The 11,754-nt window shown below is 44.4% G+C and overlaps 1 long non-coding RNA gene across 1 annotated transcript; it reads right to left on the reverse strand.

Moving 5' to 3' along the window:
• Positions 1–8,071: 8,071 nt before the first annotated feature.
• LOC121078003 lies at positions 8,072–9,254 on the reverse strand. The gene is made up of 3 exons (XR_005824413.1): positions 9,210–9,254; positions 8,187–8,327; positions 8,072–8,091 (listed from the first exon to the last, which is right to left on the reverse strand). It is a non-coding gene; the product is annotated as an uncharacterized LOC121078003 (long non-coding RNA).
• Positions 9,255–11,754: the final 2,500 nt, after the last annotated feature.

Genomic DNA, 11,754 nt, shown 5'->3' on the forward strand with positions numbered 1-11,754 from the left:
AGCGGGTATGTAAATTAAGTGTCTCTCATCACTGAGAATAGTTAATTTCTTGTGGCTGCATGTGAGAAAAATAGCCAGAAATCTCCCTGCAGATCTTGCGTTGAGCATTTTCTTGTCACTGTCTCTGAGCATTTGTCTGAACACCATTTATATGCTTTGGGTTTTGGGCCCAGTTCCAAACAGCTGTTGCTTGTTTATTTTTTATTTTTTAATTTTCGTATTTATTATTATTATTTTTTAATTTATAACACTGAAAATCTCTCTGGAATGGGCTGACACCAAAAATGTTTGTTCTAATGCTTAGATGAAGGCACCCACCCGTGGTTCAAGCTTTTATGGTTTGCAAATTCACCAACACTTACGATGGCATTGCAAAACAACTGGGACAAAAAGGAACCCAACCACAGCTCCCTCAGAGCAAATTCCAGGCTCGGAGCACTGCTGCAGGCTTGCAAGCCCTTCATCACGGGGGAGCCTGCCTCTATTCAGAAGGTGTGTGTCCAAACCTTAATTCCAGCATGATCGAGGTCTGCCTTGGCTCCCTCCAACAGTATGCGATTTTGTCATTTGCTTTTAATATGGATTCAGATATATCTGAGACTTAAGAACAATTAATCTCCTTTTCATAATACTCAGGAGTTTGGTTTTGTTGCCCTGCGCGGCTCACTGGAGAAAAGCAAATGGCAGATTTTCCTAGTCCTGGATCAGATAAGTGCGAATATTGAAATCAGGTTTCTGGATCAAGGAGACTGTGAAAAATGAATTCAAATTTCACTCGAGCATTGTGTGGGTGAACTCATTTTTTTTTTTTCCCTTAAGCCACCTCTTCAGGCAAACTTAATCCCATGAAAATTGAGAATAACTTTGGGCAAAGCCCATCCAGCTAAGATGTTGCTGGGTGTTCTGGTCCTGCTGCACCTGCCCTTGCTGTGACCATGACCAGGGACACCTGGGGGCACACACGGATGGGGGGCAGGCCATGATCTCCCAGCAGTTTGCACGCTAGCCCTTGCTTAGACATTAATTTTCCTCCTGAATCATACTGGAAGTATTAAGCAGGGAATTTGGGAAAAACACCAAAGTGGCTTTAGGAAATGTATTTGGAGCTGGGCTCCCAAGCGAGGAGGGGAGCCTGAAAGCCAGCCCAGTCCTTCCCTCCCCGCACAGCCCCCGGCCCCTGGGAGGTGCCGTCAGGGGCCAGGAATGTGCTTTCTGCACACCCCGCGTCCACCGCCTGCACTCAACGGGAGGCATGAGGGGACGGGGTGCCTGCAGAAGCACCAGCACCAGAGGGCAAAGACGTTTTCACCCAGTTTTTGGAACAGTTGAGCTGCTTGCAGACACTGCTGCAGTAAATAGTGAGCAGGAACTGGGCATTGGTGTTATAAAACTACAGCATGAGATGATCCCAGAGGCACCAAGGCAGTTGTGGACCTGCTTTCCAGCTCCATCGTCAAGTTTGACAGAGGCAAAAGAGCCAAAGCTTCAAGTGAATGCAAAGCTACAGAACTGCTGCGCCCATGAGTTGTTCCATTCTTTACTGACGTTCAGAACTGGTTGGAGATGCCAAGTGAGGAATTTATTCCCTAAAATAAATGGAATGGCTAACTGGACCATCAGCACAAACTGCGGGCTGCCACCATGAGCGCATGGAGGTGGCGGTGGGGCTGGACACCCAAAACATGTTTCCCCTTCTTTCTTCCCTTTCAAGGCCAGAGGACGCGGCAGAAGTTGAACGTGTTTCCAGGGATGCTGTAGTGAGGAGGCTTGCGGCCAGGCAGGAGCTTGTCCCTCCCTGGGGAGTAGCTGGTGGAGGCGACGCTGTGTTTAGGGTCTGCTCTCAGGTCCAGTCCTACCCCTGCGTACCGGCACCTCTCCTTCTCTACCTGCTCAGAAACAGGTGCAGATGCTGAGAATGTAAAGCCGAGTCCTTCTGATCTACCACGGCTGAAATGTCTATAAACACCTTGAGTCTCTCTGGAGAGCTCCGTGCCTGCCAAACTCTGCAGCTTACTAGCACGTCTCATTATAGGTTGTGCTTTCCGTACAGCCCCCCTCCCGCAGCCCGTGATTATGTGAGAACTGCCGGAAAAGTCAGTTTAAAGACCTCAGTACAGCCTCAATGCTGAGGCAGAAAGAGTAGATGAAGAAACTCTAATTGAATCAAAAAGTTGAAAACCTTTAATAACATTTAAGGTATTCTCAAGATTTTGAGCCTGTCTATGACTTTTTTTCCAGCATTGGCCGTTATCAGTATTGAGATATTATCAGAAAATAATTGATTCTTTACTTTTTATATTAGTATTCCAAGACCATGTATTGGTCAGCTGAAATCTGCTGAGCATTAACCACCAGGATCTGTGTTTTATGGCTGAAATAAATCTGATTAGAAAACAGAAAGAAAAAGTCAGTAAAACTAGCAGCATGAATGGCTACATCCTCACTGCCTGAAATAGGATGCTTACAGGAGTCAAGTGTTGTTTTCAAGTAGAAATATTGCAGAGCTGATTATTTTGTGCGTGCCATTTAAAATGGATCCAGGCTATTAATTAATTAGCAGATATCCTTTGTGTGTGTGCGTGTGTGTGTGTATGTGTTGAAAGGACGGCAAGGTACTGGATATAGAAAAGCTACGAAGATATACAAGGGACAATATATTCTTGTATTTTAATTGTAACAGAAATTGCATTTTCATTTCCCTTTGGAGGTCTGGGTCTCATACAGGATGTTTTGAGGGTTGTGCAGCTGCATAGTGTCATCCATCATGGGACATGGACTTTCATAGGTGGCAAGAGGATGGAGAGGACAGGAGAGGTCCCTCTGGACACCAGTGAAAGCCACCCACCATCTGGCTTTCACGATTTTACTGTACGTTTTTTTCCTCTAGGCTGAGGAATGTTCTCCTAGCCCACAGGTACTGTATCCAGGACTGTATACGTTGTAGTTGTCATTGGGATCAGGAATTTTGAAGCAAACATCCTAATCAGCTCCACTTGCAGCAATTTGGCTTGTGCCATGGAGTTGAACTGGATGGCTTTTGGAAGACACTGGACCAGGTGATGTGCTCCAGCTCACCTAAATGCTTGGTACTGGGATGGGTAACCCCTGGAAATATGTAGCATGGACAGATGCAGTTCTAGTCACTAACGACAAACATGCTCACCCAGCTATAAAAAGCACCCAGCTCAGGGTGAGCCAGTTCTCCTTTCCGAAGCAAGGTCATTCCTGTCAATACTAAACTGAGATTTTTTTTATTTTTTTTTTAATTTTAGGGACTTTTAACCATTTATCTTCCCATCCCCTCTCTCCTCCCTCCAGGTATATACTTTGTGCAGTCGCTTTTCTCCTGGGAAAGAACATGACTTCATGGCAGGCAGGAATGCTGACCCACTTGTCTCCTGCTGCAAGCATCCATCAAACCCAGCCTCCGAGTCCCCTGGAGTCTTAATTTTCCTCTTGACAGCAAAGACAAATGACCCCCCCAGGGCTGTTTGCTCATGTCTACCCAAAGTTTCCATGACGTTTCTTGAAGATGACCTGTTTTTTAAACACAAATGGAGTTTTCTTTCTGCTGTCACCTACAAGCGTGAAGGCAGAGTCAGGCTTGTTTTAAGAAAACCTCACAGTGCCAATCCTCAACACATCCTCCTTCTCTTCTCTCTGCTTTAGGCTTCTTACACTTCCTAGATGTTGCCAGATGTAATACTTTTCCCTCTTTTGGGGTTGTCCTGCACAGATATGGTGATATTTCATTTGCAGTGCAACAACCAGAAGAAAATATTTTTTCCAGTATTTTTCCAATCCACCAGAAGTTTTTTTTTTTTTTTTTTCCCAAATCACAATGAAATCTGATTTATTTTTTCCTGTCCTGTCCTTTCTTTCCTCTACAAGGCTTCCCCAGCACCATGCCACCAGCTCCCAAGTATCTGTCTCAATGCAACTTCTTTTCCAGGAATGCCACCTGTGAGCAGAGTGAAGCAGTGGCCACAAGCCTGCCAGACTCTCACCTACTCATGGGCACTTTAACCTCTGCAAAACAGCACCTTACCACCCCTTCTCCTTCTCCCCAGCCCCACCGAATACACCTGAACTCTGAGTGCCATGAGCTTGCTGCAGACTTGGGAAGGCAGGCAGAAAACACAAGCAAATATCTGGTTTTGTCATTAAAATCTGCACTAAAAGGATGCAGAGAAATAGGGACAAAGCAACTTAAATTCCCCAGTTGTCTAATTCCAGAGATCTTGTCTTTGTAACTGCAATACATCGTTTTAATATAGCTCTTGGCAAAAATGTGCTTCCCTTTATTTCCTTCCTTGCAGAAACTAAAAAAAAACCCTGTAGCATCATGCACGAGGTCTTATACCGGGAAACACCGAGCGCTGCGAGGAGCACTGCCAGCCCTGGCTGTAATTAAACCCCCATAAAAATGAAGACACTTTCTGGCCAGAATCATCCTGGTGCTGAAAGAGGGAAGGAAGCAGTTGCGGCTTTCCAGTTTCCCTTGGCGCAGGGATTTTCCGACCAGCCTGGCCATCGCAGGGACGGGAAGGTCAGCGCCGGACCACCTGCGTGCTGGCCGTGCTCAGTGAGTCCCTCCTGGCACCCCCGTTTCCAAACACCGCAGAGCAGCCCCGAGGTTGCACAAAGTCTCTTTGCTCTCTGGAACGAGCTCCTTTTCCACATGAAATCTGTGCGATCCAGGCACGCCACGATACGAACCCTTCTTGGCTATTCAGTGCAATAATCACATCCTGCAGAGCTGTGATTTTCTGCGTGCATGGAAAAGGTCTCTCAAAGCCACCACTTTGTCCTACTGGTGTATGTGGCTGCTTAATATATATTGGATAATTTAAACAATCCACATGCCATAACGTGCTCCCAAATGTTTAGTTGAGTGTCCCCAAATTTGTTTTGCTTGTTTATCCTTCCATTTGTTTGGAACATAATCGTTCTTTGACTTTGCCCTGTGCCTTTCAGCATTATTTTATGGAAATTCCAATTTCCTTTCCTGAAAGAAACCCTGATGATAATGAGAGGCTTCGAGCTTTTCAAACAAAAAGGCAGTTTGAGTCGATTCTGCGTTTTGCTTTTAATCAAAACTAGTTGTGTGCATTTGCACCACAATGCTCCATATGGGCTTGGTTGCTGGCATTCAGCGAAGGGCAGGGGCAACTGAAAAAGCCCCCCACTTTTCAAAGGTTTAACGATGGCCTTGCAAAAGTGTAATTTGTCAGATGTCAAATTTTCCAGAATCACTGGAAAAAATCCCCAGAAACATGTTGTGGAATCACAGAGACAAATTCTCACATGGGCAGAGCAGCACAGCAGCACTTACCTGCAGGGAGAGAGTAGCAAATAGGAAACGGGGAAGTTTTAATGGACCCTGAAAGGTTTTTTCATGTTTTATCTGGATATTGGTCTTCCGTTTTAGTTGTGATTCATTTTTCAGGCACACCATTTTGACTCAATTTATACTGAGTCTACAATAAATAAGAAGGAAAACAAGCTACGGTCCATTAATCTGGACACCTATTTGCAATTCTGAAGTGCCTAAAACACTTGGAAACAGACTTAAAACTTTTACTGGCCCCCAGTTTGGACCTGATCTCGCAGAACCCCCTTCATGCTAATTCCAGTCAAGTCACACCCAGGAGGGGGTATCCGTGGACGTGCAGTTTTAGGACCGGGTCCCTGGTTTTGAGCACATTAATAGCACCCAGAAGGGCCGTGGAGCTCAGACTTTGCAGGTCTGCTCTGCAGAGCATGAACAATTAGGAGAAATGGGGACGGCGAGTCACAAGCATCTCTGGACGTGCTGTCATGAGTGGCTGTACAAGTTCTGCTCAGAAAGGATTTATTTCCACTCATTTTGGTCTTGTGGCTGTGAGAGGCTTGCAAAACCTTTCACCTTCTTTCCCTGGAGTCATATATATTTTATGAGAAATTTAAGAATTACCTCTTATTAAAATGTGGATAGTGTAATTACCAATAAAAAGCAGATGTTATGGCATGACTAATGCTTAAAAATGTGTATGTAGCAAGCACAACATAGCAGCACATCCAGGCTTTTCAGTAAGATAATAAAAATTGTCTTTGTTGAAACAAACTGGCCAAGTCGCAGAGGTCTGAAGTTGGAGGGAAATCATTACGGAAAACGCTGAAAGGCTCCACAAAAGGGCAGCTTTGCTCCCACTGATCTCAGGAGCAAAATGTGACTCGAGAAAGCAAAAATGCAAGGCAAAATGACCCCGTTCACCTTGCTCACATCAGGAGGCATCTGAAAAGGTGTCCTGCTACAAGCACCGTGCCTCGCCGTGCTGAGAGCATCCTTCCCCTAAAAGCCGTAATGAGCTGTAATTAGTGAACTCCCCGACACCTCAGGCACCTCTCAGGGGGTCGATAACCCACCTGCAGCAGTCAAGGTCATTCCCTTGGCCCTGTCCCAAGGATTTTGGCAAGGCGAATCTGGAGCGATCCGCCTAGGCTGACTTTTGAAACTGGAATGCTCCAACATCATGTAAATTGAGTTGTGCAGCAACTCCTCCAGCAGCCCCGGGGTTCACAGACTTCAGCCATGCTCGCAGATTCCTCTCCCTTCCTTCCTGGCAAGTTTGCAAAGGAGCATTCCCAGCGCAGACAGAGGGGCTGTTTTTCAGGGCATGGGCATCAGTTTGGGGGCGTAGGGAGGATCTGTGCCTTGTATGGGGGCGGTGAGGGAAGGGGAGCAGGGGGCCAGGACACCCTGCAGCCAGCGGACAGTGCTCACCCTGCCTTCTGCCTTCACATTCCAGGCCCCTGAGTCCTTCTCTGGCCCAAACCATGCCTTACCCACAGCCTGGCAATTCGGGGTGCGCTGGAGGCAGCAGACACTTCTCCACCTTTTCCTTAAGACCCTCCCACGCTCAATATTCTCTCTTAATTTCCTCTGCATTTAGGTGCTGTATTTCAATTAACAATAAAGAAGTCCTCAGGCTATTCTCAGCACAGTATTGCCAGCTCACCGGGGAAACCTGCCATGCTCTGACCACACTACGCACGGGTGCACGCTGCAAATGGGGCAGCTGTGGGCACAGGAGCCGAGGGACCGCTCCTCTCCCCTTTGATGATTTTTTGTGTTGGCTTGTACCAGCATTAGGTCTGTCATTTTGTGAAATGGAACTAAGACATATGCATAAGCAGCCCCGACAGCAATTAGTTCTGGCAGAATTTTTGTGGTAATGAATTTCAATGAAGCTGGGATTTTGGGTGCCTGAACACTTCATTAGCTGCTGGTATATCATCCTGATGCAGTTGAGAAATCACATTATAATAAACCACTTTTTCCTGCAGGCAGCAACAAGGATAATAAATGGGATGAATAATAATATACCCCATTCAAAATCGTCTCCGTGCTTTAGAGCTCTGGAATTTTGGTAAATAGATCAAACACTATACGGGAATGAATCTCATTCTGAATTTCTCAGTTGCTCAGGTATTTATGAGAATTTTTAATGTATTGTCAGAGAAAGTGCTCCACTCTATTACACTTGCCAGTTAAACACTGAAATATGTACACGCTGATACAGTAATAAAAAAAGGCATCTGTCATTTAGCAAAAAAATATCTTAAAACTTAATGGAGAAAAAAAAAGATAACTATTTCAATGTGAAGTATCAGGAAGTCTATGTCTGTTTCTGTATATTTACAGCATATATATATATATTTTTAAAGTATGGGAATATATGGCTTTTGAAAGTGCCTTGAAAGGCACAACTGAAGCATTCCCCTGCTTCCTTCTATATTTATAAAACAAAGCAAGCAGCATTATTCAGTCACAGCAAAGTGAAATTTATACTTATCACTGTCTTGCAGTGATTAGTATGACAATGAAAAAAAATGCATGAATCTGTCGCTATTTCTGTTGTAATTTTTCCTTCCAAATGAGTCGCTCTGGCTGGTGGTTGCTGGCTGGGAGTCCCTCAAACAGGCTCTGTAGCACTGGTGAAGAAGGTGGAGGACCGGACACGTGTGGCCCTGGGGTGATGTCATGTGCTGCCTCTGGACTCTTCCCGTGGGATTTTCATGTTGAGTGGGCTTTTGGTGATGTGAGGACTGTAAAGTGTAAGCAATAATAGAAGAGGTATTTCTGGCCTGCTTTAAGCATCGAATTAACATCAAAACAAAATGAGCTTCTGTAGGTACTCAACCTTGCCTTAATGCTGTGCCCATTTGCAATTCCTGCACTGTGTTACAGGGTTTGTCCCGTTGTGATCTCCTCTGTGCTTGTGGTGCTGTGCAGTATTCTTGTGCTGCCTTTCTGTCACACCAGAGCCTCATGCCTTCAGTCACTAAAGGGACGGAGAGGAAAATGTACGTATCCTGAGGGAATTGAAAACAAAAGAAATCCTTCTTTTGAAATCTCTTGGAAAATGGGAGTTGTCCCTGGATAAAATCCATACATGTATTTTCATAATAAAAACTTCCTCCCAGATCAGACCTATGATTTCTGTGGTCTTTGCTGATGAACTCGCCCTGACTCACCATTCCTGGAACCTGGAAAAAGATGCCCTTTTCATTTTGAGTGAGTGTGTGGAGAAACATCAGAAATGCAAGGAGGAGGAAACCCCTCATCAGCCTCATCTGCCCCTAGCCAACTAAGAACTGATGAGTTTCACCAAGAGATTTCATCCTTGGGCCAAGTAAAGAAATGTCTAGACTATCATCATTACCAGCGGATTGCAACACATTGTTAGCTGGGAGGTTTCAAGTGGAATTTTCTTAATTTTTCTCCTTCAGGATATCATCTTAGCTATGAAACTGGGAACTAGGACTGCGTATGTAAGAATATGAACAGCAAGTAGCAGAAAAGTTAAAAGAGTTTTCCAGACTAAATGATGTCTTATAATGGTGTGCCGACTGGGTAAAAGTGGGTGTCCTGGGCCTCCTGTCCCCTCTTTCTAGTTATATGTAATAACACTCACCAAACCAACAGCCATAGGAAAACAAAACAAACAAAAAAAACAAATCAAGACGAAGAACTGATTTGTTTCCAAAAGGAGGGATTGCTATGTACGATGGAAGTAATATAACCACAAATCCAAGAAGAGATAATTTATCAGGGGTTATCTCAGTAGTTTTTTTTCTCTCTGACAGGGATAAAAGCTTATTTAGAAGGAAGCTAACCCATCTGCGAGCATCTCAGTAAACCCAGGATACCCACAAAAACGTACTGGCATGGCGAAGGAGGTCAGTTCTGCCAGCAGGGAGTGGGGGGAAGTTGTCCCCCCTTTGTGATGCTGCCCTGGAACCCCATCACCACAGGAACCAAGCAGAGTGGGATGATGCTCTCCCCACAGGCTTTCTCTTCTCCAGTACTTCTTGGATAACTGGTAACCATAAAAATACCATTTATCTCTCCCTTGGGAACCCTTGGGTTGCAGTTAGGTTACCCAAATGTGCAGATTCAGGTCCATTTGAATGAGACCTTTGTAAAAGATGTTTAAAATACTAAAAAACTTAAGAGGCAGATCTTTTTGATAAGAAGCAAATCTGAAGAAAGTCAACACAGATGGGGAATTTATAACACCAGAGTAACAAACAGCTAAGTGCAGACAATTTTTCTGGAAGCAAAATGTTTGTATATGTTTATCTATAACAGCAAGATGATTTTTTTTTCAATGAAATAGGTTCTTATAATAGTAATGACATGATAAATAGACTTCTCAGTTGATAGAACTGAAGCTGAATTTAAATATCAAGCTCAAACTCTTTCAAAGCATTGAATTGTATATGCCAGTTTGGGATATATAGAAAAATCAAAAAGAAAATATCTGAGGGAGAAAAGGGCTGTATTTTTTTTTTTAGGCTCTACCCAGATTTTAATGTTCTTCCATTTCCAGAATGCTCACAAGCACTGCTGATCTACCAAGATTTTTAGGAGACCATAAATCAGACTAAATAGCCCGTGAGAGCCCCATTTCTTTGGTTTGGAATCTGTCAAGGAAACTCATGCAGTCGGATGTAAGTTTAACCTCAAATCAGGTACAAACGCTGTCTCTGCAGGCCATGGTTTTGGACCATGCCAAACAGTAGTCTGTAAAAAATTAGATGACAGAAGTTGGACATAGGGTTTTAATTTCTGGAGCCAGCTTATTGCTACCCTTCATCAGCACAGGGAAAACATGAAACAGCCTGTGTCAAGTGCTGAAGACTGCTTGAGAGTGTAGGAGATAACTTGGTATTTAATTGAAAAATCTACATGAGAAACTGTTTCAAGAATCAAAAAGAAAGCTGAAATATTTTTTACATCCTAACTACTTTTTGACACGTAAGCTTTTTAAGAAAATACTAATGTTTGCAGGTGTTCAAATATTTTAGCTGAAGATCCAATTTTCCACCACGAAGTGGCTTTGATGGGAAATTTCTACCCACCACTCTGTTAATCTTAAGCAGTTTGTGGCAGGGAGATGAGATCAGGTACAGAAACTAGCAGAAATTTCAGATAATCAATCAAATCCTTATAATCCTCAGGGCTAGTTTTGCCAGTCCTATAGTAGGCCTCATTATCATTTTGTAGTGGCTGATGTGCCATGTCCTGGGTGGACAGCAGAACAGATAAACATTGTTGATGAATTTTGCTATTGACTCTTGCCCATCAATAGCTTAATTTTAGTGTGTTTTATCAAAAACAATTATCTTTTAGGGAATTCCAGGAGATTTGGAGACAGGGGATGAAAACACTCCCTCACCGCCCGGCCCAACTGTCCTTGACAATGTCTTGCCAGCTGAGGACAGTCCTGAAGATTTGAATACCAAACTCTCACTTTGCAATGAGCAGCCACCCCCAGATTACGTGGTGCTTTGTCTTGAATATCTGCCCTACTACAAACCATCTCAGGTCTTTATGGGCCCATCTTCCTTCCTTGCCTTGCAGATCAACACAGAAACAGAAGTAAGCTTCGATGATGGCAAGGTTGATCATGAGGAGGAGGAGAATGAGGATTATTCAGCCATCTCCACAGGATATTTTCCATATTACAGATCATGTGAGAAGCATATTTTCCAGCCCGTCACATGTGGCCTAAATGCAGAGGGCAAGAAGCCTGATATGGATTGGAAAGATGAAAGAGAAGGTGGATGTGCAGAGGATGGTGGAGATGTTGAGAAGGTGAATTGGGGGGAAAATCCTTCCCAAAGATTGTGCAGTGAAGGAATGCTCCATCCTCCATGAGTGGGAGCACCCACATGGCTGGCCTTGGTGCCTCCTGCTCGCCCCGGGCCTAGCTGGCCTTTCCCATGGCACTGGTATCAGTGCCTGGGCAAGGCCCCTCCGCTCCCTCATCCAGTGAGCTGCCTCTGAGGGTGCTTGTCCCTCTCCACAGACTCTTTCAATGTCTAAGTGATTAAATTGTGTTAAACATCTGCTAATGAGGTGAAATGAAAAGTTTAATGTTTCTGAAAGGAGTGGGGAAGGAGAAAAAGAGGTCATCACATCTCACACCATGCGGCCTCCTAAAGCTAGGCCCTTCAGAACAAAATAATGAATTGTGCTCTGAAAACATAAAACAAGAATAGATATCTGACAGCAGAGAGACATGACCCAGCCCTGGAAAGGCTCCTGTTCAAGCAACCCCCTGAAACAATCCCATGGACCCCACACCAGCTCTCTGGGGACTCTGTTGCCTCTGGATGAGAACTGTCCCATTGCTGTATCCCCAAAGGCAGTGCAGTGCCCTCTGCCACCTCCTTGAAGCCAGGAGAAAATCAATGCAGGAC

The sequence above is a fragment of the Cygnus olor genome, chromosome 14 (genome assembly GCF_009769625.2).
Source record: "Cygnus olor isolate bCygOlo1 chromosome 14, bCygOlo1.pri.v2, whole genome shotgun sequence".
NCBI classification, from domain to species: Eukaryota; Metazoa; Chordata; class Aves; order Anseriformes; family Anatidae; genus Cygnus; species Cygnus olor.